General features: G+C 36.5%; 1 long non-coding RNA gene across 1 annotated transcript in view; it reads right to left on the minus strand.

Moving 5' to 3' along the window:
• The window catches only part of LOC309856289, a 1,167,323-nt gene extending 1,142,241 nt beyond the window's left edge, over nucleotides 1-25,082 (minus strand). Inside the window, exon 1 of the long non-coding RNA XR_014307140.1 lies at nucleotides 24,828-25,082. This is a non-coding gene — a long non-coding RNA (uncharacterized lncRNA). The remainder of the gene's footprint in view (nucleotides 1-24,827) is intronic.
• Nucleotides 25,083-26,807: the final 1,725 nt, after the last annotated feature.

Raw genomic sequence — 26,807 nt, forward strand, 5'->3', positions numbered from 1 at the left:
GACCCTGGATTCAAAAAGTTCCCCAAGTTATTCTTATGAATAGCATGTTTTGGACATCTTTGATATACATTTGTTTCTTCTATGCCTCCATGCCTAACCTGAACCACTCTGTCTTCATCCTCTCTCTGTTATGGCTTTGGTTTCACAATAAAGATAGAATAAAGTGTGTGGGAGATGGGGAGGGTTGCTCTAATGTGGAGATTATGGAAATAGTCTTGTACGTGCATCTTGTCTCATTCCCACTTTGAAAGTGAGGTGAGCTAACATAAAGGGTCAAAGAAGGTAAACTTTTCAAGTCCTGCTTTTTGAAAAACATTTCCCCATCTCAGATCCCCTAAGATGTAAATTCTCAACCAGCAGATACCACCTTAACCCAATGATAAGTTGACATCACAGGTAATAAAAAGCAAGTCACATTGTGAACATGATACATCAAGAAGAATCCACTATAGTTTCTATGGTATTTTTGCCCCAAAATAAATAATTTCATCCAAATCAGGTGAAAATATCAGACAAACACAAATTCAGGGACATTTAACAAAATATCTGACTACTGCTTTTCACAAATAACAAGATCATTAAAGACAAGCCAAGATTGATAAAATGTGATGAATAGAAGGAAATAAAAGAGAGGTGACAATTACATGGACTGTGGGATTCTGCATAAGATCCTGGAAAAAAAGAAAGAATCACTAGGAGGAACATTGTTGATATTTCAATAAGGTCTGTAGTGTAGTTAATTGTATTGAATCAATGTGAAATTCTTTGTCTTGATCAAGTTACTAAGGTTTTGTAAGATGCTATTCTTAGCCTAAGAAAGAGCGGTACAAAACAGTTTTCTATATTGTTTTTATAGCTTTCTTTAATCGAAGATAAATTCAGGATAAACAAAAAACAAATAAGTAAATTCTCTCTTTTTCATGACTGAATCAATTTGCAAAAGGAAAAGTAAATCACACAACCTCAATAGGTAAGCAGAGTCTACCAGTTATCTTCTGACTATGAAATCTATATAATAGCTAATTTTATCATTTTATCAAAAGCAAAATAGACATTGAAGGGAGATACGGGCAGTGTACATACCCAGTATACTGATAAACTCAAGGTTTTTAATATACTATTTCTTTCAAGGTGTTAAACTAGATTAATAAAAACAAAATATTCAGAATGGCAGCTGACATGTGATAAGCATTATATAAGCAGTAGCATTTTTTTAATTGTTAAAGAAAAAACAAAGTAGAAATGGGCCACTTTAAAAGTCCTACTGAGTTACTGAAAACTATTTTATTAGATATTCAAAATGAAAAATGACTGGTAAAATATAAAAATACCCTATAACCCAGCAATTGTACTACTAATATTTACCCAAAGGATATAAAAATACTGATTTGAAGGAGACATGGACATGCACCCTGATGTTTATAGCAGCATTATCAACAATAGCGCCATTAGGGGGAGGAGTCCAATATGTAGGAGGAATAGGAGACCTTATTTTCATCTGATACAAGGAATTCTGCTAGATAACTATCAAATCATTCTGAACACCTATGGAACTCAACTGGAGATCTAAGAAAAGAATACCTTCAACTTTACAAATAGAAAAGTGACCACTTTCCTCAAGTTAGGAGTGTAGAGAAGTGAATTTGAGGCACTACATGGGAAGATAGACCATGGGCGGAAGAAGCCTCCATAAACTGGCTGCCAGAAGGTGATATATTAGCAGAGCAGAAAATCAGAACTCTAAGAAGTCTGCCCCAGTTAGGGATGTTGCCCAGATGGTTAAGTGGAGGCAGGACCCTAGCCGGGACCGTGTGGTCAAAGAATCCTTAGGGTCACAGGAAGATGGAGGATACCTGAGTGCTACAGATTTTCCAGGCATTGGAGTGGAGAAGATGGTTGCAATCAGTAAGGCCAGGAATGGGATCTCAGTTCAGGGCTGTCGTAAAACACAAACCATACACAGTTGGGCCAATGCTGTGTGAGTAGGGACCCAACAAGTGGCAAAATAGCAAGACCCTCCCTTTGCCCCCAGAAGGAGGAGCAGCATAGAAGTGAGCCACAGGAGTCTGCAGGGTTTGGAGACTCAAAACAGGGTCATGTGCCTGAGATAGAAACTCTCAAGTCACAGGCTGGTTGAGCATGGAGTGTGAGAGAGACCAGGAAGACAGAAGTGATTGACTGTTCTTCTTTCAGGTTGTACTGGGGAGTTGGACCCCTAGCTCTTGGTTCCAGGGCCAGAGATTGGGAAATTGCCATTTTTATTCTTATCCTCTAAAGTTCAGCAGAAAGCCCTCAAGGAAAAAAAATCAACATACAGCAATCTGAAGCAGATTATTTGGCCTGCCCCCTGGCCAGGGTGGTGCAATTCTTCCCAGGGCAAATAAACTCAAGATTCAAAGCAACAGGCCCTCTGCAAGAAGATCAGCAAAAACGTTCAGCCAAGACCAAGTTTACAAATCAATGAGAACTGCAAAACTCCAGGTCCAGGAAAATACAGCACATAGAATTCATGCTTGCCCCCTGCCCCCAGCCATGACTCTTTCGTCTTTCAATTTTAACCTTTAAAAATCTTTTTCTCTTTCCTTTTTCAAACAATTTCTTATTTTATCAATTCTCTCTTCTAAATCTTCTTTTCAATTTCCATTTTTACAGTTGCATTCTATCCCTTCATCCCTTCACTGTATTTTATCTTATTTTTGTACATATGCATGAGGTTTTCTTTCTTTACAATTTTGGGATGCAGTTTCTTCTAACAGACCAACATAGACCCAAAATCTACTGTATGGCTCTGGTCTATTCACCTGTCGATCATATTCTCTTTTTTTGTTTTGTTTTGTATTTGTTTTCTTTTTTTGTTTTCTTTGTTTTTTGTTTTGTTGAAGACTTTTTAAATTTTTCATCTTTTTTATTCTCATCTTCATAGTTATATTCTATCCTTTCAACATATTTACTTTTATTTTGATATATGTAAGTTTTATATATATATCATATTTATACATATATATAAGATATATATCTATATAAGTTTTTCTTTCTTTACAATTTTGAGACATAATTTCTTCTAACAAATTGACCAAAATAAACTCAGGATATAGTGTATTGTTCTGTTCTGTTCACCTATTTATATCCCTTATCTTTTTACTGTTACTGTTGTTGTTTATGTTGTTTTTTTCTTTTCTTTTAATTTTCATTTCTTCAGTTACATTCTATCCTTTCATTATATTTAATTGTATTTTTGTACATATACAAGTTTTCTTTCATTACAATTTTGGGATCTAATTTTCTAACAAACAGACCAAAATACATACAAGAGCAATTGTATTACTCGGTTCATCTATCTGATTGTATTCTCTCTTATTTTTCTTTCCTTTCGATTGTTTTTTAAAAATTTCTTCATTTATTTTTGGTTTTGGGTCCCTTATATTTTTTTTTTAGTGTATATTTCTCTGAGGTCACTGTTGCCATTTTAGAATTTTGCTCTCTTGTTCATTTATTCTCTGACAGAATGACAAAATGGAAAAAATAACTTGAAAAAAGAGAACAAGAGGCAGTACTGACTGCCAGGGACCTAATCAATATGGACACTAGTAAGATGTTGGAACTAAAGTTCAGAATAATGATTATAAAGATACCAGTTTGTATATTTAGAAGATACAGATAAAAAGCATAGAAAAAGGGAAGCATGGGGGGGGGGAAGCATAGAAGACACTAGAGAATCCCTTTCTGGAGAAATAAAACAACTAAAATTTAACTAAGTTGAAGTTAAAAAGTCTATTAATGAGATGCAATAAAAAAAAGGAGGCTCTAACTGCTAGGATAAATGAGGCAGAAGAGAGAATTAGTGGTATAGAAGACAAAGGCAAAAGTGAACTATTGGGTCTTCATCAAGACAAAAGACTTTTGCACAGCAAAGGAAACAGTCAACAAAACCAAAAGACAACCAACAGAATGGGAGAAGATATTTTTAAATGATGTATCAGATAAAGGGGTAGTATAAAGAACTTATCAAACTCAACACCTAGGAACAAATAATCCAATTAAGAAATGGGCAGAAGGCACGAATAGACATTTCTCGAAAGGAGATATACAAATGGCAAACAGGCACATGAAAAAATGCTCAACATCACTTGGCATCAATGAGATACTACCTCATACTAATCAGAATGGCTAAAATTGACAGATATTGGTGAGGATGTGGAGAAAGGGGAACCATCTTGCACTGTTGGTGGGAATGCAAGCTGGGTCAACCACTCTAGAAAACAGTACAGAGTTTCCTCTAAAAGTTGAAAGTAGAGCTACCCTATCACCCATGAATTACACTACTTGGTATTTACCCCAAAGATACAAACGTAGTGATCTGAAGAGTCACCGGCATCTCAATGTTTATAGAAGCAATGTCCACAATAGCCCAGATTTCCTTCAGCAGATGAATGGATAAAGATGTGATCATATATATAGCTATCTATCTATATATAGATATAGATATAATATATATAAAATATTATATATATTTATATATATATACATACTCAGCCATCCAAAAAAGAAATCTTGCCATTTTGCCATTTGCAACAACATGGATGGAACTAGAGCATACTATGCTAAGCAAAATAAGTCAATCAGAGAAACAAAATCATCATATGATCACACTGATAAGTAGAATTTAAGAAAGAAAACAGAGGATTATAGGAGAAGAGAGAAAAAAAAAAAACAAGATGAAACCAGAGAGGGAGACAAACCATAAGAGATTCTTAATCATAGGAAACAAACAGAGTTGCTGGAAGAGGGGTGGGAGGTGGGGAGTGGGATAACTGGGTGATAGACATTAAGGGGGGGCCCATGATATAATGAGCACTGGGTATTATATAAGACTGATGAATCACTGATCTATACCTCTGAAACTAATAATACATTATATGTTAGTTAATTGAATTTAAATTAAAAAAAAGAAAAAAATTTTTAAAATACCAACATTATGGAAAGAACCCAAATGTCCATTGACTGATGAATGGATAAATAAATGTGGGGTGTGTGTGTGTGTGTGTGTGTGTGTGTGTGAATGAAATATTATTCAGCCATCAAAAAGGATGAAATCTTGTTATTTGTAATGATGTGGATGGAGCCAGAGAGTGTTATGCTAAGTAAATTGAGTCAGAGAAAGACAAATACCATATGACTGTGGAATTTAAGAAACAAAACAAATAAACATAGGGAGGAAAAAAGAGAAAGACAAACCATAAAACAGACTCTTAAATATAGAGAACTAACTGAAGATTGCTAGAGGGGAGATGGTTGAGGAGATGGGTTAAATGGGTGGTGGAGATTAAGGAGGGCACTCGTTGTGATGAGCACTGGATGTTGTATGTCTATGATGAATCACTAATTTCTACACCTAAAACTAATATTACACTGTATGTTAACTAACTGGAATGAAAATAAAAACTTGGAATGAAAAAAAAGTGGGTGCCAGATATTTAGGTGAGAAATTTTCAATACATCCTGTGAAAAATATTATGAGGAGCATCTATATCAATTTAAATAAAAGCAATTATGATACTTAAAGGAAAATTTTCCTTAATTAAAAATAATAGTTCTTAGTGTATAGTGTAAAAATATTAAATATAAAATTTATAAACAAGCCATACATAAATGCATCATGGTGAGGAAAAGAAAAAAAGAATAAAGAAAAACAGAGGAAAATTTTCTGTAGGTAGTGTCCAGGGAACAATAGAAGGTAGAGACAAAGTTATCTTCAAAAAAAACAAAGGGTTTCAGAATTCTATTATTTACATTACCTGAAGCAAATGGAGAAACTTTTGAGAGTTTTGAGGGATAACTGAAGAATTCTCTACCAAGATATTAATGAAACTAATGAGAACAACAGCTGTGTTACTTTTATGGACAAAGATAATAATACATTGGAAAAATAATTATTGTGATCTACAGTTGATTACATGTCTTCTTCATAAGGATATATAATTAAATTATTTTTTAAAGATTTTATTTATTTATTTGACAGAGAAATCACAAGTAGGCAGAGAGGCAGGCAGAGAGAGAGGGGGAAGCAGACTCCCCACTGAGCAAAGAGCCTGATGTGGGCTTGATCCCAGGACTCTGGGATCATGACCTGAGCCAGAGGCAGAGGCTTTAACCTAATGAGCCACCCAGGCGCCCCTATAACTAAATTCTTAAAGCAATCCTATGGATTAGATGGATATCAGTTTTATCATTTGTAGATGAAGACTGATTTCAGGCAGGTCAATTGCCTGTTATTATACTAATAGTAGGATTCAATGTTGGTATTATTGTAATAATAAAGTATCTCTTCAAATGGAAAAGATAGAATAATATTATAAAAATATAAAAGGATTTGTAAGATGTATTATTGCCCATTTATCCTTCCTGGCATGATTATTTGAAAATATACTATTATTCAAAAAGACAAATAATGATTGAAAAACTCATGTATGGGAAAGTTTTAGGGAAAAAAAATGAAGAACGTATGGTTTCAAGAACTAACAATTCTACTGAACATTTAAGAGTTCAACGGTTATATTGACTTGGTGTAAAAGTCTGTTTCTGCTAAATAATGGCTTTAGAAACTTGAAAAGTCCTTTAAACTCTGGGTCCAGTAAAATGAGGATTGCCATAAGTCAGCCCCAGCCCACCCCATAAGCTGTAAAAAGTAAAGAAATAAATTGTGTAGCATTTTTAGAATAGGATTAAGTATGTTTTAAACCCAAGTAGCATAAGCTTGTATGCTTAATACCAAATCTTGAAAATGGTTTGACAAAGAGATAAGTCACAGTATGTTACATAAACATTACTGCAAAATTTAGACTCTAAGTGCAACCCAAATTATTGAAAGTGATATAATTTACAAAATTATCCCAATTCATCATCCCAGGGTCAACCCTGAAAAATTCCTTCAAAAAATGTGTTTGCGGGGCACCTGGGTGGCTCAGTGGGTTAAGCCTCTGCCTTTGGCTCGGGTCATGATCTCAGGGCCCTGGGATTGAGCCCCGTATCGGGCTCCCTGCAGGGAGCCCGTTTCCTCCTCTCTCTCTGCCTACTTGTGATCTCTCTCTCTCTCTCTCTCTCTCTGTGTGTGTCAAATAAATAAAATAAAATCTTTAAAAAATGTATTTGCAAAATATGTTGTATTTTCTTCAGATTTTTTTTTCACATAGTCTTTTAGTAACTTGGGTAATGATAATCAAATCATTTCTGTAAAGTTTAAGCTGTGTAATAAGAATTGAGTATTCAGGGGCACCTGTATGGCTCAGTGGATTAAAGTCTCTGCCTTCGGCTCAGGTCATGATCCCAGGACCCTGGGATCCAGCCCTGCATCAGGCTCTCTGCTCAGCAGGGAGCCTGTTTCCCTTACTCTCTCTCTCTCTCTGCCTGCCTCTCTGCCTACTTGTGATCTCTCTCTGTCAAATAAATAAATAAATAAATAAGAATTGAATATTCAATAAATAAACTTACAAGAGGAATTTTTTAGAGACTATTTTACAACTTTCATACTTGTCCACAATTTTATTAATATAAATATAGAAATAAAATGTTTGCTCTGGAAAATAATACATTCACTAGTTGGAGCATATATTCCCAACAGTGATATTTAGGTATGATACAAGGTTCAGGGAATAATACAATATTTCTGAAGTAGGTCAGCAATGCAGGAAAATAAATAAAGGACAATTTTGAGAATGAAATCCCAACAGTAGATGAAGAGTAAAATAAAGTGAATTCCTTCTTCTGTGAAGGTACTTACTTGTGGGTGAAGCAGTATATTGTGTCCACCAAGCATGAAAGACAAAACAGAACAAAGCAAAAACATCTTTGATGAATGCAGCAAAATGAAATAAATGACATTCTTTGCATGAATTAATCTAACTTCCAGTTTGTTATTGGATGTTTCAATATTATAACTATTATCTTTTTCTGTAACTTTTTATTTATGATAACTTAAAAAATATATAGCAAAGATTGCAACATCTTACAGAAAGCATCTTTACACCAACCATGCAGATTATACCATTAATATTGTATTACACTTGATTTATTGACTTCCATTGTTCCTTCCATCTATTAAGTCACTGTGTGTCTGTGTGTTTACCATATTTATGGTAAATCACAGGTTATTACTATCACCTTATATATTTTAGAATGCAAATCATTAACTAGACATCAATATTTATTTAATTGATTTTAAGTTTGGATTTAAAATATACATAAAATGTTTTTAATTTTTATTTCACTTTTTATTGTAAAATAATATGCTTACCAAAAAATTACAAAAACTATAGTACAAAAAACTCATATAATCTTTTACTCAGCTCTCCCAATGATTACCATCTTACTTAAGCAAGGAACAATTATCAATCACAGAAAAATAGCTGTGATAAAATATCATAAATAGTCAATCTACCTTATCAAAATTTTATCAATTGTCACCTAACGTCTCTTTTTAACCCAGACTTCAGTTCAGGATCACACATTGCATTGAGTTATGTCTCCTTATTTTTCTTTAATCCTTCCTTCTTATATGACCTTGACACTTTTTGAGTATACCTGTCAGTCACTTTTCAGAATGTTCCTCAACTTGGTTTTGCCTGATGTTTCCTCATGTTAAATTAGTTTTTGTCCCACAAAAACAGCACAAATGCATCTTTGTCCATGAAGCATACAGGTATAATGATAAGGTTTCCATGGAAAAACTTGACACACACCTCCTCTACCAGGTCATCTTACCTTTTTGAAGGAGAATTTCAAAAAGGATTAATAGAGTTAATATCATAACTATACTTTCTGAATTTATAATTGTTTAACCCCAAGCTTACATTTGACTTTTTTTAAACATATAACTCAGTTTAATTTGCCATGATGTGCACCCAGCATAACTTTAACTTTGTAGTTCTGATCCCTAGAGTCTCACTTCAGGAATCATACTAACCATGTTTTTGTATTTGATAAAACTTAACTTTCCAGTATGCTTTCACTTTGTAAACTAAAGACAATATATATTTTATACTTTTTTGAACCTTGAAAATTATTTGTATACAGTGGGTGCTAATTAAATGGTTCTGGCTGCTGAGTGGCTACCTAACAAGTTAAAAGTGGAAATACCAGCTTTAGAACCCATTGAAAATATTTCACATTTCTAAAGAGCTCACAAAAATGTCTCTATAGACTTCCAAAGCAAGGAAGAAGGACTGTAAGAGCCAGCGATTCTGAAATTTTTTTCTTTGCCTAATTTAGAAAACAGATAAACTTGTGTTCCAATTGTACTTTTATACTGCCACTTACACTCTTTATACCACTGCTAGTTCCTAAAATGCATTATGAAAAAAGTTCTTAAACAGTTATCATGGAAATAGGGAATATAAATAAAATGAAGCTAGTCAACTCAGCAAGATACAGTATGTTTGTTTTTTTATATTATCACACTTAACTTCAGTTCAACATCTGTTCAATGACATCTCAGGCTATATTTTGGGATGTGTGACGATTTTTTTTTTCACAAATTCTTAACTCACAACTCAGGATGTTCCCATTAATTGTGATTTGTAAAGGAGGCATTTAACTCAGGGCAGATGCTGAGCAGCATGAATATGGAACTACGGCAGGTACAAAATGACACATGGAATTCGCAAGTGGGCATAGATGGCCAGATGGTATTGGCATCTGAGAGATTTGTTACACCAACTTGGCAATAAAACATGTGTAATCACTAATTTAACATACACAACTGGCCCAGAAAAATGTTTACGTTAAACAAATTTCCTCTCTAAATATCAGGTGCAACACATTTTATTACATAGTTTCATTTCTCAGCTGAGAAAACCAAGTATAGAAAATTGAATTCTTCCTTTCCAACCAAAGTCACATTCATTTAGGGCAAGTCATGCTTCCATGAGCAAATTGAAGTTAAAGAGATGTATAATTCTCAAGATATTGTAGGCCAGTGAAACCAGAGAGTGGACAAATATGGGTATGATTTTCCCTGATTTGTCTAAGTATTACTGTATACACTACACATTGTATACTGTATACACAACACATTGTTTAGGCAAACCCTCTGTTTTTACATATTTTACTAGCTACAATGTTTGAATTCCATATCAGGAAATGTGAATATGGTTTTAGATCACCAGATGATTCTTTATGTTGTTTACTAAATCTTTTCTTAGGAAACCAAAACATGTAACAATTCCTTCAATTGAATTAATAAGCAAGAATCTCCTGGCATACCTTTTTTGTTTGTTTTTGCCTCCTATTTAACCATAACACTTTTATCAAATATCACTTAAAATACTATTGCATACATGAAGACTTCTCAATTTCCTCCACCATGGTTGGATGCTCCCTTTTCATGGTTCCCTGGCAACCAAATAATACCTCTGTTATAGATAGGCTCCCTCTCAATCTACTAAAATGACACAGTAGAGCTAACTTGATAGACTCTGGTGTCATAGGTTTTTAAAAAATATTTTATTTGTTCATTTGAGAGAGAGAGAGAGAGAGCATGAGAGAGAGAGTACAAGCAGGCAGAGGTACAGAGGCAGAAGGAGAAAGGGAGCCTGATAAGGGCTCATCCCAGGACCCAGGGAGCATGACTGGAGCTGAAGCAGATGCTTAACTGCTGAGCCGCCCAAGCACCCAACTTTGGTGTCATGGTAACTGCTTCCTGAGGTATACAACTATGGACAAATTATTCTGTTACTTGGTTTTTTAATTTGGTAAAATAAGATAATAATGCCAATTCCACTATTATAACTAAAAGTTAGATTAGATAATATATACACCTAAAGACCTAGCAAAATGAATGGAATATAATCCAAAGTATTTATTATTGTCATTATTGTTGATGCACATCAAAACCTCACTACATTTTAAGTAGTTTTGGTGGCAGAGACAGTAAATTCATCTTTATATCACTAAACATGCTGCACACTATTTGGAATACACATATTTGTAAGGGTATATGTGTGAAAGAGAGAGTGTTTGTGTATGTTTGTGTTTGTATGTTTTCAGATTGAATTAAAAATTTTAAAAATTAAAAAACAGAAACAAATAATATTAGGTAACATATGAAAGAGATTCTTCTATTCCATGTGCTAAAACTTCTTTTCAAACCAGCATTTACCAAATTATAGAACTTAATTTCAATGTAAAACTTAAAATTTAATGACTGTATACAGAGAGTATTTCAGGAACAAGGGGGGTTTTATTTTATTATATTTTTGATAAGACATATATCTCTAATAGTATTCCAAATGCTGGAACATGTTCATGGTGCATGAAAAAGCCTAGGTTACTATTTGAAATAAATAAATCACTGAATAAAATAGCATGTGTAGACCATCACCAAGAAATTTTAAAATTATGCAAAAACTGCCAGTATTTATTGATTGTTTATGCAATTCTAGACTCTGTTCTGAGACTTTACGATTTTATATCCACACACACACATGCACACATACCTATCATATATATATGATATACATGTAATATATATACATATATGCATATATATGTATATAAATGTATATGTTTTAATTTATAAATTAAATTTATATGTTTTAATTTATAAATATATAAATTTACATATATGTATAATGTATATATATTTATTTATAATGTTGTCTAATGTTCAAAATAAAACTATGATGTAAGTATTATTATTATCGCCATCTTAAAGATAAGAGACCCATGTCATGGAGTGGCTAAGTAACTTGCCAAATATCATGCAGTTGGATCCAAGATTAAAATGCACTTTTGACCACAAAGCCCATTGGTTTTTCCACTGCAGTACAGGTTCTTGAAAAAGAAATTTGAGAAAGTAAACCAAAGTGTTAACCGTTATCTTTCAGGTGACCTTAGTTAAAATCTTTCAGCAAAAGTTCTAAATTTGGCATGAATTGCCATCATCATAAAAATAAGTGTTATTGTAATAACACCATTCATGCAATTTAAAAACTAAGTAGGTTTTGACTCCCTTTATTCATTTGTAGATTAAGTGGAATAATACTTAATTTTGTCTTTAATATTCTGTGACCTCACTACTTTGGGGTGGTCTTAGGATGTTTCCCAGGTAATCTGTTCCATTTCCTGACCCCTCCCTACAAAATGGAAGTGACACTTTATCCTGATTTTTTTTCTTTATGGTTTATGCCTATTTCATCTTAATTAAATATGTATAAAAATAAAACTAAGTAGGCTGCCAAAATGACCAATAGAATCTATCTTTATAAATTGCTTCTAACAGATGAGATGGGAAGCTATTGCGATTTAGAGACACATTAAATTAAAGTTGAATGCCTTATTCTTACAGTAATACTGATTTGTGTTGTGATTCTAAGTGATTAAAGGTAAGTCATGACTTTGCAAAAGTTATTCTGTCTTTTGATTCTATATCTAAAACAAGGCTGATAATATCTGAATGAATAAATGTATAAAACAGAGATTGAACAATATCCAGTAAATTCCTTTGTGCTTCCTATGAGTGGGTATCATATTATCAATGCATGTAATGTTATATATGTTCTCTGACAGCCTGAATCTGTTGTGTGTCTCCAAAAGACACCAATCAGTTCACAATAGGCAGTAACTACTATAGTTATAACTGCTTAAAACACTGAAAAACTATTTCAAACAACTTGACCTCTAATGATAAATTCAGGGCAGTTTAAAAAATAAAATTTAATTTATTTATTTATTAATGAATTGCCTTGGATTAAGACATAATGGGTCTGGAACTACAGGAAGAAGGAGAGACTTACTAAAATATAAAGCTGTTCTCAGCTTAGGAAATGGATATGTAAAATAACTACTATTATCTAATAATGTATTTGCTGGAATCATGGAAATCTAGACAAGGCATAAGAGCATAAGTAGTTCCAAAATGTGCCCCCTGGAAGCCAAAACAGATTTCTCAGAGAAGGCAGCCTCTGACTAAACTCGGGAAAGCTTTCATTAGATGAGATCTCAGGAAGGAATGTCCAACCAGAAACAACTGCAAGGGATGCATGGGTGGCTCAGTTGGTTAAGCGCTGCCTTGGGCTCAGGTCATGGTCCCAGAGTTCTGGGATCACATCCTGAATCAGGCACCTTGCTCATTGGGGAACCTGCTTCTGCCTCCAATCCCCCTGCTGTGTGTGTGCCCTCTCTCTCTCTCTGTATCTGACAAAATAAAATCTTAAAAAAATAAAGAAAAGAAAGAACTACAAATGTGGACGCTTAAGACATGAGAAAGCATCATTCAAAGAAACACAAGTATTGTTCAAGTGTAGAGTGATGAAACAGGTGAAAATAAGTCTGGATTAGTATTCAGAAGGCAGATGATGAATCATGTCAAATGCTTTGCATAGAAATTTAAAATGTTTTTGTTCTGAAGACTATGAGGGGTAAAAGGAGAATCTTGATGAGGGCAGTGAAAAATAAGATACATATGGAAGAAATATCGGTCTTGTGGTAGACTGGGGATAAAACATAAGACTATCATTACTGTTGTCCAAAGAAGGTAGACAATCAGTGGACTTAGCCATTGTCTATGGTGATGGGCAAGAGGGATTGAGAGAGAGAGAGAGAGAGAGAGAGAGAGAGAGTGTGTGTGTGTGTGTGTGTGTGTGTGATATTCTGAAGCTATAATTGCAGGGATAAGAGATTAATTTAAAGTGAATGGAGGCTTAATTGGGAGAATCTGGTAGGTTATCAATGTTTTAAGTAAACAGGTAGGATGTTATGTGAATGGGAAATTAATAAAATAATTCAATGTGGGTATAAAATAACAAAGTCAATGTTGGATCTATTAAACTTGAGTGGGTCTTACAATATTAGGTAGATACTGCTGGTGGTATTTAGATGTACAGATCTGAAGGTAAGTGTGAGTAATCTATGTGGATCGAGAATTATATTTACAAAAGTAAGAGTACAAATGTTGGAGCCTAATTTAAAAAAAAAAAGACAAGAACAATATGAAAAGTGTGAAGAAACGTGTAGTGACAAAAATATCGTCAGAAATATCTACTTTCATAAGTGAACAAAGAAACTAGCCAAAAACTGAGAAAGAGAGCCAGAGAAAAACAGACAAGTAAAATGCAAATGAGGAGATAATAGTATCCCAGAAATTAAGGACAAAGATAGTTTAGAAGGGGTGTTGGGTATAGAGGAGAGAAATGAAAAACATGGAAATAATTCCACTGGATTTATGGTGAATGGCAAGAGATTCATGGAGTGGAAGCACTGGAACCTAAATTTCAGTAAGGTGCAAAGGAAAGGGGAAGTACACCACCTTGTAGAAATTTGGAATGGAACAAAGCCCAAAGATAAGTTTGTAACTATAAATAAATACAAGGCCAAAGAATGTCCTTCTGTATTAAAGTCACATACTCCACACTGATGTCTGACCAGAGTGACTGCACTAAATAGGTTGAATACTGAAACAATGCAGTTATTTCACTTTGAGTCCATATCCTAAGTTTCTAATCAGTTTAATAATGCCTTTTAAGCTTCTTTCCTTTATCCAAACCAGGGCCTAATCAATGACATCTCTTTTGAATCTCTTTAAATCCAGAATCATTTACCAGTTCACTTGTTTGCTTGATTGATTTTTTCTTTGATAGCATGGCTATATTTTTAAAGTTCCAGGTCAGTTGTTTTTCAAAATATCCCTCAATTTGGCTGACTTGGTTTTTTTCCTCATAAATAATTAGGTTCAGATTCCCCCTTTTTTTTTCAGACATATCTTATAGGTGATGTTACATTATTCTCAAGGTAACACACCTTCAGCATGTGATGTCAATTTGTTTCGTTTTTGTTAATCTTAAGTTTCATCACCTAATTAAAATGGTATCTGTCTGATTGTTGTATCATAAAGGTAGACAATTTCCCTTTGTAATGAATGATTAATCTACGAGGCAATAATTTGAAGCTATGAAAATAGCCTGTTCAACAATCTCTGGCTCAGTTCTTTAACATCAATTCATGATTCTTTCCTGAATAAATTATTACAGTGTTTTTTGTGAAACAGAGATTTTTCCAATTCTATTGTTCCTCCTACAATTATTAGCTGCTATTTCATGTGGGAGAAATTTGAGCAGGATTTCAGTTGACAAGCAAACTTAGCATTGTTCTTCCTGTGGAACATATATATCCATTAACAAACTCTTCCATAACACCCAGCTGTATTTCATATAAATTTTAAAATACAATCCATGCTTATTTTACAAAAAACATTGTTTCTAAGTTTAAAGCTCATTTAAGCATACATTCCCTTCTTTAGCACTGCTTTAGTCAACAGTAAGATTAAACTATACAAAAAAGAAAAAAAAAGCAAATATGGGGTGCCTGGGTGACTCAGTTGGTTAAGCATCTGACTCTTGATTTAAGCTCAGGTTATGATCTCAGGTCCTGGGATCAAACCAGCGTTTGGATTCTGCACTCAGAGCAGAGTCCGTTTGTCTCTTCCCCTTTGTTCCTCCCTGCCATTTCTCTCTCTTTCTAAAATAGATAAATAAAATATTTTCTTGGGATTTTATTTATTTATTTGACAGAGAGAGAACTCACAAGGAGGCAGAGAGGCAGGCAGAGAGAGAGAGGGAGGCAGAGAGAGAGAGAGGGAAGCAGGCTCCCCACCAAGCAGAGAGCCCGATGCGGGGCTCGATGCCAGGACCCTGAGACTATGACCTGAGCTGCAGGCAGAGGCTTAACCCACTGAGCCACCCAGGTGCCCCAATAATTTTTTCTTTTTTCCTTTTTTTTTTAATAACAAGTAAATAAGAAAAGAAATATATACATATATATGACTTTTCAAGCACAGGAAATACCTACTTTCCAGAGATAGCATAAGACTTACTTTATTTACTTCAGTGTAGAGTTAAACATGAGAGATGACACAAGTCCTACAAACTATTTCAATCACTTTTGGCTGAAGAACAAAATTGGAAAGAAACAATGTTCTCCTATATACTTTTCTAACCAATCAAAATATTTTACCTATTTCCATGGTAATGATTATAAGGACCAAGGGGAATCAAATAATCAAAATGTGATGACATCACTGGACTAACAATATGTTGAAAAATATTCTTGTCGCCTATAACAACAATGATTTTTTTTATCACTCATTAGCAACAAAAGACTTCATGAGACTGTCTGGAGAACTCCCAGAAAGAACTTTAAAGTAAATTCATAAAATTAGACTAAATTAAACAACTGGAAAATGTAATTGGAGTCCTACGAAGAAGAATTAAACATAGTAACAACAGAAAGATTCTTCTGATGCTGCTGTGCAGACTGACATCTGGACTACATTTTTCTTTTTATCCATATGTTGGGATACAACTCTTCTTGAACAAATTGACCTAAGCGATATTTTCAAGAATGAGTATAGTTTGTAAAAGGTGGTCTCAAAGTTAGCAATATCTCATTTGCAAAGCCACAGTGCTAATTTTGTCTCTTGCTTTTTCTCAACAATATTCTATTGGAATCTTACTTTCCAATCTCAATTTTTCTTTCTTTCTCTATTTACACTACTTGCAGATTAATATTTCTAGAATTCTTACTCTGCTGTTTGCTGCTTTAAAAAAAACTAATTCCTAAATGTTCTATAATCTGACCATATTTTACCTTTTGCTTCAATTCATTTCAATTAATTTCAGTCCAATTTATTAAAACCATTATTACAACTCTGTATTTTTCTCTTTTTTAAGATTTTATTTATCTATTTGACAGACAGAGATCACAAGTAGGCAGAGAGGCAGGCAGAGAGAGAGAGGAAGGGAAGCAGGCTCCCTGCTGAGCCAAGAGCCCAATGTGGGGCTCGATCCCAGGACCCTGAGATCATGACCCAAGCCAAAGGCAGAAGCTTTAACCCACTGAGCCATCCAGGCACCCCACAAGTCTGTATTTTTCAAGACAATGTGTTAAATCTTGATTTCAGAGAACTCTCCTGTAAAACTTGTATCTTTATACGACAGCAGGTTGAATAGAAAATAATTGTGTTGCAGGTTCGATTGACTGTGTCTTAATCCCAGCTGCTTTAACAAAGTTTCATAATCTGGGTGGTTTATGAAATATATTTCTCACAGTTCTGGAGGATGGAAGTCCCAGATACTGGTACCAGCATGATCAAGTTCTGGTGTGTACCCTTTTTAAGATTGCAGACTGCTGGCTTCTCTTTATTCTCCTCACATGGTAGAAAGAGAACAAGAGAGTTCTTTGGGGTTCCTTAAGGGCACTTATTCCATTAATGAAAAATCTACCCTCCTGACCTAATTACTTCCCAAAGACCCTATTTCCTAATACCATTACAGTGGAGATTAGGATTTTAAACATAGGAATTCTGAAGAACATAAACAGTCTGTAACAACTACAATAGATAAATCCCATGATAAGGGCTTGCAAAATTGGAAAACAAACCACAGAAGATGTTAGAAAAGTAGGGATGCCTGTGTGGCTGCATCAGTTAAGTGGCTGACTTGGTTTCAACTCAGGTCCATCTCAGGGTCATGAGATGGAGCCCCACACTGAGCTCTGTGCTTTGCAGAAAGTCTGCTTGGGACTCTTTCTTCCTCACCCTCTGTCCTTCTCCTCTGCTCTCTCTCTCTAAAATAAATAAATAAATAAATAAATAAATAAATGTTAAAAAAAAAAAGGTAGACAGCCTCCACAATTATGATAGGTTTTTCTTTTAGCACACACTTTTCAACAATGCTCAGACCATGCCCAAACTGGGTTTCTTCTAAATATTCAAGTCTAGGAGTGTGTGTGTGTGTGTGCGCGCATGTGCATGTTTTACTGTGTAAGTGTTTTTTGTAAGGCATAGGTGCTGGGCTGTGTTTAGGATTTGTTAAATTTGAGAAGTGTAATTTATCTAAGGAAGTCATATTTGGTCTCTGGTTGTCTGCCTAAATTATTTAATACAAACTCCAATTTACTATTAGACAAAAATAATGCATTTTCAAAACTTGATTCTTGGCTTATTTTTTTTTTCTGAATGCAATAGACTGCAAGGCATTGAGAGTCTAGGGATATTGTGAGGTTCATCTGAGTTCTAGCATAACTGATACATAATAGACAATTAGTGTTTTCAAAAGAACAGTTAGAGAAAAAACAAAGTATATAGAAGTGTGATTTTTAAAAAATTTTTGTAATGACACGTGTTGATTAGGATTCCTGGCATGCCTTATCCATCTTTGGTTGTCAGCACCCCACATTTATTCTCACAGAGGTATCTTACCCTTAGTGTGTAAAATCTGTTGTCACTGTCAATCCGGGTGCTCCACTCTTGTACACGAAATATTTCTCAGAGTTGTCCCTGTCCACAACCCCAGAACTGATAAATATGTCACCTTTACAAGGCAAAGGACCTTGTAGATCTCAATTATTATCACTTCAAATATTTATTTTGTTTCTTTCTCTCTTCTTCTGATATTCCCATTACATGTATGTTAAAACTTTTGTAGCTACATCTCAGTTCCAGAATATTTTGTTCTACTTTCTTTTTCTATCTTCTTTACCTTTTCTCTTCCATTTTGGAATTTTCTACTGTCTTATCCTGAAGCTTTGACTTTTTCTCCTCAGCCATATCCCATATGCTGATGAGCCCATCAGAGTTATTTCTGCTACAGTGTTTTTTTTTCCCTAGCATTTAAAAAATTTTTCTTTTGAGAACTTACTTCTTCCTACTTAAGTTGTCAATCCACTCTTGCCTGAAGTCCACTGTATCCATTAGAGCTCGTACCATATTGATCAGAGTTTTCAGTTCTCTGGTTGATAATTCCAACAATCTTGCCATTGCTGTTTCTTCAAATTGTGTTGCCTTTTTAGTATGCCTTGTAACTTTTTCTTGATAGCCAGACATGATGTACCAGGTAAAAGGAACTGTGGCATATGGGCCTCTCATACGCCAGCCTTTAGTAATGTGGTGGTGAGTGTTGGGGTGAGGAAGCATTCTGTAGTCCTATTACTTGGTTTCAGTCTTCTGGTGAGTCTGTGTCTCTGGACTGTGAACCTCACAAATGCTTCTCGGTCCACTTTTGCCCCGAGATGAGACAAAATTGCTAGAGTAGGTTGGACTTGGGTCTTTCCTTTCCCCCATGTGGAAGGTGAGAGCCAGCTGAAGTTTGGACATTTCCTTCCTCTGGGTTGGTTAGGCTGTGATAAAACACCAGTAGTTTAGACTCTGGTAGAATAGTTCCTCTGAGAGGGAAGCCTTTTTAATAACAGAATGCTCTGAGTATTTCAAAATGATTCCAATTCACTTCTTGCTACTGATAGTCACTGAGAGAACCTGGTCAAACTCATGAGGTAAAATTACTAAAAATGTGTGTTTCCCCATCCCCCTGCGCCCTGGAGTTTTTATTGCTCAGAAACCCACACTGAGCCTTCAGCAACTGAACAATTACAGTCCAGGTTTTCCTGCCTTCCTACGAATTCCAGTGAAGGTTTCTGTGTGTGGCTTTCTGTTCTGGTAGATTGTAATCTTCTATACAGGCCTGCTGCTTTCTCCAATGTTTGAAGGCAGTGCTTTGCCCTGTGACCCCACTTCCCTGATGGATCTAAGGAGGGCTTTTGACTTTCCAGTTTGTTGAGCTTTTTACTTGTTGTCAGGGAGGAGTGGGGATGACTTTCAGGCTCCATGCTGGCCATTATAAAGCTTTAAGTATTTGAAAGCAAAATAATGATTTTATTGTTCTATCAGTATACTTTTGTGATCATCATTAAGGTATCATAATTCAACCACTCTATTATTGAACACGAAGGTGCATCTACTCTTCCTTTATTTCTTAATTATACTTCAGCTGAAATGATTATCTTCACGCACTTGAAATTATTCTTCTTTGGATTATTTTCTTTTTATATCCAAGTTCACATCTATAAACCCTTAATCCCAAAATCGATTAAGAAAATGACTATAATATTCATGACTGATTGGATCTTTTGGTTGGGAAAGGAGGTTGGGGGAGGAGACACATGAGGATTAGTAGTCCTCTTTCAACACTTCCAAGTCTTTGCACTGATTGAAATGGAAAATGTCTGAGTATCATAAGGAGTTGCCTGTTGAAACAAGTTAAGTGACACCCCATTCTCTCAACTGAATAGTAAGGAGTCCTTGGGGCTCCTGGGCGGCTCAGTCAGTTAAGCCACTGCCTTCGGCTCAGGTCATGATCCCAGAGTCCTGGGATTGAGCCGCACGTCAGACTCTCTGCTCAGCGGTGAGCCTGTTTCTCTCTCTCCTTCTGCTTGTCTCTCTGCCTAGTTGTGTTCTGTCTGTAAAATAAATAAATAAAATCTTTAAAAAAGAAGAAGGAGAAGAAGTAAGGAGTCCTGAAACTGAGAAAGTTTGTATGGAAATGCTGGTGATATGCATTTCTAAAATGCAAGTTCTTAATAATCACAAAAGGAAGGTCAATTAAATTCTGTTAATCTATGAGAAATTATATTCTACAATGTGCAACTTAAGCTTCCCCTTCTGTTTCAACTGAATTAAATTTTTCTCCATGCTAATTGTGTCAACTATAACTTAGTGATAAAAAAGTACATGTTTCAGACACATAAATATCACCAAAACTCTCAAAAGGCAGCTTTTGCCTTATATTATCCTGTTATGTATAATGTTTTGTCTATCATAGTAATAAAATTGGCTTTTGAATTAAAAAAAAAAAAGTACACGTTTCTTCCCCTGAAACTGCTGGAACAGATGTTGGTTTGAGATGGCTCATGCACAGGTCCTCTGTACTTGTGTTTGCCTTTGGTGCCCTCTACCTTCCCTCTCCGTGCACTTCCTTGTTCCTCTTCATTATTTCCTCTCTTCCTAATGCTCCCCAGTTCCCCAAAGAAAACCTGATTGGATAAAAATAATTGACAATAGCATGAAACTATTTTCCTTTTAAAAGGGATCAAAACATGGGCGCCTGGGTGGCTCAGTGGGTTAAGCCGCTGCCTTCGGCTCAGGTCATCATCTCAGGGTCCTGGGATCGAGTCCTGCGTCGGGCCCTCTGCTCAGCAGGGAGCCTGCTTCCTCCTCTCTCTGACTGCCTCTCTGTCTACTTGTAATCTCTGTCTGTCAAATAAATAAATAAATAAAAATCTTTAAAAAAAGGGATCAAAACAGTGTGACACAAAGGAATGGTTGGTATATAATCTCAGACAGGAAAAGTCTCATATCTATTTCAAATATGCTAACCACCAGTTAATTGTGTAAAATAAATAAACAAAATCAATTATTACGTTCATATTTATGTCATAGTCTGTGCATGTCCCTTGTTGGGTTTTGGATATTTTTGTATTTCTATATTTTATATTTGTGTTTATTGAGTTTTTCAGGATGCAGCTAAGTTACTTGAAAAGAGTTTGATCCTTTTGGGCCTTGCTTTTAAGATTTGTTGGGTGGAAATGGGGCAGCGCTCCATCAGTCCAGGGATATTTATTCTCCTAATTCTTCTCTACTACTGAGGCAAGACTCTTGTGTGAACTCTGCCAAATTCCTATGAAATAGAAGGTTTTTCTAGTCCTGTTGGTAGGACTAAGCACTATTCGTGGCTCTGAGTGAGCACCACTCATTGTCCCCTCTAACTGTCTGACATCGTCCCTCTAATCATCCTTTCTCCAACTCTGGGTCATTTCCAACATGAATGCCTCCATCAGTAAATGTTATGCTGAGTAGTCAAGAGGGACATTCCATGGATCTCTGAGGAACCTTCTGTGAAGTCTCTATAGCATTCTGTCCTGTGACTTCTAGCTTCATCTCTTCACATTAGGGAGTCCTAGGGATTTGTCTGCATTCCCGTTCTCTGCACTGCAACTGGGAAATTCCCTTAAGACAGTAAGCTGGGACAATTATAAGAATCATCTTGCTTATATCCTGGCTCTTAGAAATCATTGACATTTTTTATCTGTTGTGTAATGCCTTAAAAACTCTTGTTTCATAGATTTTACTTGGGGTTTTTGTTCTTATTTCAGGTAAAAGGGTAAATCTGCTTCCTGTTACTCTACCTTGGTCATAAGGTAAAGTTGACATACATCCATTTTTTTAAAAAATTGTACATGTAGTTATAGAGAACATAGATTGGCTTGTGTCTACCCCTCATATCATTGTGCAACTTGTTTTTTTTTTCATTTAAAAAAATTAGCTTCTTTTTGCTAACTTCTGTAAAATATTATCTTGCATGATTATATTATATATTTATTCATCCTCCTATTGGTTGCCATTTATGTTGTTTCTAATATTTGCTGTTACAAACAATGCTGCAAACAACATTCTTATGCGTTCCTCCTTGTATCACATGTAACGGATATCTGAGGTCAATTTTAGCAAATTTAGCAATATTAGGCCAACGCTCTCCAATGTGACCATTATCACTTTACATTCCCACACTGTAAGAAGACCTACTTCTTTGCAATTTTGCCCATATTTGATATTGGCAAGCTTTTAACGTTTTGCCAGTCTGCTAGCTCGCTAATACTTTCATTTGTATTTTTCTCACTTTTTTAAAAGATTTTATTTATCTATTTATTTATTTATTTATTTGTTTGTTTGTTTGTTTTTAAAGATTTTATTTATTTGACAGAGATCACAAGTAGGCAGAGAGGCAGGCAGAGAGAGAGGAAGGGAACCAGGCTCCCCGCTGAGCAGAGAGCTCGATGTGGGGCTCAATTCCAGGACCCTGGGAACATGACCTGAGCCAAAGGCGGAGGTTTTAACCCACTGAGCCATCCAGGTGCCCCAGTATTTCTCTTATTTTTACAAGGTTGAGCACCTTATCATATTTTTATTGGTCATTTTGGTTTCTCCTAGGAATTTTCTACTTAGTTTTTATTTAACCTTATATTAATTTTTAACATACTTTAATTTGTTTAAATGAATGCTGAAAACTTTTGATCCTCGCCTTTTATTTTATATACATAAATATATATTATATACTATTCTATTTTATAATTAGAAATATAAATATTTTAGGGGCACCTGGGTGGCTCAGTGGGTTAAGCCTCTGCCTTTGGCCCAGGTCATGATCTCAGGTTCCTGGGATCCAGCCCCCGCATTGGGCTCTCTGCTCAGCAGGGAGCCCGCTTCCCGCCCCCCCCCCCCCCCCCCCCGGCCTCTCTCTGCTTGCCTGTCTGCCTGCTTGCGAACTCTCTCTCTCTGTCTGTGTGTCAAATAAATAAATAAAATCTTTTAAAAAATTTTTAGGAAAGAAATATATTTTATATTTAAATTTTATTTTATATTTTACTTAGTTATAAAATAGAATATTACATAGTTAATTTCTCTAAGTTTGCCCTTATTGTATAAATTTTTAAAAATTTTTTGTTTTTGTTTTTTTTCTTTTTCATTAACATGTAACGTATTATTTGTTTCAGGGGTACAGGTCTGTGAATGATTAGTCTTATATGATTCACATCACTCACCACAGCACATACCCTACCCAGTATCCATAACCCAGCCACCATATCTCTCCCCTCCCAGCTCCCCAGAAACCCCTCAGTTAATGGTTGAAAGACCTCAGTGTGAGACAGGAATCCATCAAAATCCTTGAAGAGAAAACAGGCAGCAACCTCTTCAACCCCAGCCATAGAAACTTTTTCCTAGAAACATCCCCATTTTATAATTTTTTATTGTTTTCCGGTGCAGAATTTGAATTTATATTCAGTTAGACTTTATATCTGCTTATTTTTTGGCCTTAAGAAAGCCTTTCTGGGGCACTGGGGTGGCTCAGTCAGTTAAGCAACTGACTCTTGCTTTGGTCTCAGGGTCAAGAGATCCAGCCCCACGTTGGGCTCAACACTCAGTACAGAGTCTGGTTAAGACTCTCTCTCCCTCTCCCCACCCACCCTTCTTTCTCTCTCTCTCAAATAAATAAATATATTTTTTTTAAAAGAAAGCCTTTCCTGCTCCTGAGGTTATTAAGACATTCTCTCCTTCTTAGTAATTTTAGTCTTTCTTAGTAATTTTAAAATTAAATGCTTTACAGTTAGATATTTAATCTGTTTGAAACTTTTGTGTATAAGGTGAGGTAGGGAAATAATTTGCATTGTTCATCTCAATCCAAATATTCCAATACTATTTTTGGACTATCCATCTTCTCATCCCTTTTTTTAAAAAAAAGATTTTATTATTTGAGAGAGAGAGAGCATACACCTGCATGCATGTGAGTGGGACAAGGAGCAGAAAGAGAGAAACCCAGGCAGAATCCTTGCTGAGCACAGAGCTTGAGGTGGGGTTTACCACACAGACCCATGAGGTCAAGACCTGAGGAGAAACCAAGAGTTGGTCCCTTAACCAGCTGAACCACCCAGGTGCCCCTCACCATTTAAATATCTGTCATACAGCAAATTCCCAAAAGATACAAGAGTCTGTGCTTGAAATTTTTTCTGCTCCCATTAATCTTTTTTTTACACCAACTGTTTTATTTACTGTTGCTGAAAGACCCGCGGATCCCCTTACCCAAGAATCCAACACTGCCACTGGATGCAAACAGCAAGAGGTTTATTGACACGCAGGTACCGGCGGGTGGTCGGCAGCTCCTGCTAACCGAGCACCCCGACCGGAGAGAAGCAGGGTCTTTTATAGAAGGGCACAAATAAATCTTTGGTGGGGTGCAACTGATTGGTAACTTTTGAAAAAGGCATATTTGGGTTTTGTTGATTGGCTCTGGGGACCTGCGCGCGCGAAGAAAGTGGCGGGAATGGGAACAAAGAGGGGAGGTTTAATCTTATTACTTCAGCAGAAAGGCATCCTGTCTACGTGACTATGCAGCCCCCTTGCCTACGTGACTTACGTGACCATGCAGCCCCCTTGCCTACGTGACTTACGTGACCATGCCCCGGCTATTAGGAGAGGGTATCTTGTTCAAACAGGAGTCAAGTGTCATGCCCTAAAAGCCAAGTGGTTACAGAAAGGCAAAAGAGCAGTTACATTGAATTCAACCCTGGGGGAAGGGTCTTTTCATGGCAAGGGGAGGAGGGGTACTTTTACACAACAAAAGAGCGGTTAGTTACTTAACGACGAGGGGGGGTCTTTCATTCCCCCCTTTTTCTTTACCATGGATAGAATCTTATATCCATTCGTCTTGTTCTTGTCCTGAGCCCGGCGGGGACTCAGATTGTTTTAAGAGTTGGTATTGTTGCGTTAGCACCATAGTTTGGATTACGGACAAGCGGTCTTTGGTGAATTGGACAAGTCTATTAATGATGTAAGGGCCAACTGACAGAATCAGTAATAAGATGATAAGGGGCCCCATAAGGGTGGATATTAAGGTGGTGAACCAAGGGGAGCGTGTGAACCATCCTTCAAACCAGCCCTGTTGGGATTCAAAGTCCTTTTTTCTTTGGGCCAATCTTTCCCTTAGCTTGTCCATCGTTTCTCTGACCACCCCGGTATGGTCGGCATAAAAACAACATTCCTCCTTTAAGGCCGCACATAATCCGCCTTGTTTTAAAAATAAGAGGTCTAGTCCTCTTCTGTTCTGTAATACCACTTCTGATAGGGAAGTTAAGGACTTTTCTAAGGCTGAGATTGACTTTTCTATGGCCTCAAGGTCAGTGTTCATAGCAACTTGTAACTGTCTGAGCTGATTACCTTGGACTAAGGCGGAAGCCCCCATTCCAATACCTGCTGTTATCCCTCCAATGCCTAACAGCAGCGCGATGGTCATGGTTATGGGCTCCCTCTGGTACCGAGACATGTGTTTTCGCTCAAAGAAATCGAGGACAAATCCCGAACTGTGGTAAGTTACCTTAGGCCAAAGCTGCACAAGTATACAATAATCTGCAGTAACATCTAAAATTTGGGTGGAGACACAAGGGGTTAAGCCGGTGTTGCAAGCCCAATACGTCCCGTTTGGTCCTGTTAGATAATGACTACCAGGATAGATATTTTTGATGGTGGTGTTACATAGTGCCTGATGGGATGCGGGCACGGTGCCTACACATAGTCCCTGGCCAGACACTTCAGACAGGGTGAGTTTATGTTCCCGGGAGATGCAAGTAGGTGGGGGGCTTGTGTGGTTGGTATAGTTGGCGGTAATGGCTATCCCCTTGTAATAGGGGGGACTTGAAACCAGACAGAGCCAACAATCTTCAGTAAATTCAGGATTGGAATAATTGAGGGCCGTATATGTCCCTAAAATTAAATTGAAAAGCCGGTCCCCAGTTCCGACAAGTGGAGTCTCTGCTCTTCCGACTGAGCTAGCTGCGGGGGGTGCGGGGGGTGTGAAAGTCCCTTTAGAGGTTTCTAAATTATGCTTGGAGGCGGGGACTTCGGGGGCATGGGTTGGACGGGGAAGTTCGGGAGGTTGGCGGGCAGGACCTGGTGGAGCTGGGGGGTGCCGGGGAATGGAGGGCTTTTGGCTTGCCAGAACAGTATTCGGCCCTACAGGGAGAGTTCGTGGACTTTCTAATTTAAGATTGATCTTGAAGATGACACCTCTATCTTTCCCTGAAAGATACCATCTAAGGCCCCATGTATACCCCTGTTGCCACTCTGTGAGCGGTCGGTTTTTGCCCTTGCCTGTGAAGCTAATTTTTAGGGGCAGTGACAAGGGTGGTATCCAACGAGCATTTCCCCCATTTGTGCCTTTCGAGTAGTAACAGGTGTGCCCATCGGCATCGGGCTGGGTGTAATTTCTTTTAACGGTTATTGAGTCCCAGGAAGAGGTTGGGCGCCAGTAGGCATCTCCAGTGGTCTCGCAAGCCCACTGATCACAAAAGTATACTTCATATCCCCCGCATCGGTAGGCCATGTCCCTGCTCCTACCATCTTTGGGGCATACATAGAAATCGGATTGGGCCAGCCTGCA

This window comes from Mustela nivalis (genome assembly GCF_964662115.1).
Source record: "Mustela nivalis genome assembly, chromosome: X".
In the NCBI taxonomy this organism is placed as follows: Eukaryota; Metazoa; Chordata; class Mammalia; order Carnivora; family Mustelidae; genus Mustela; species Mustela nivalis.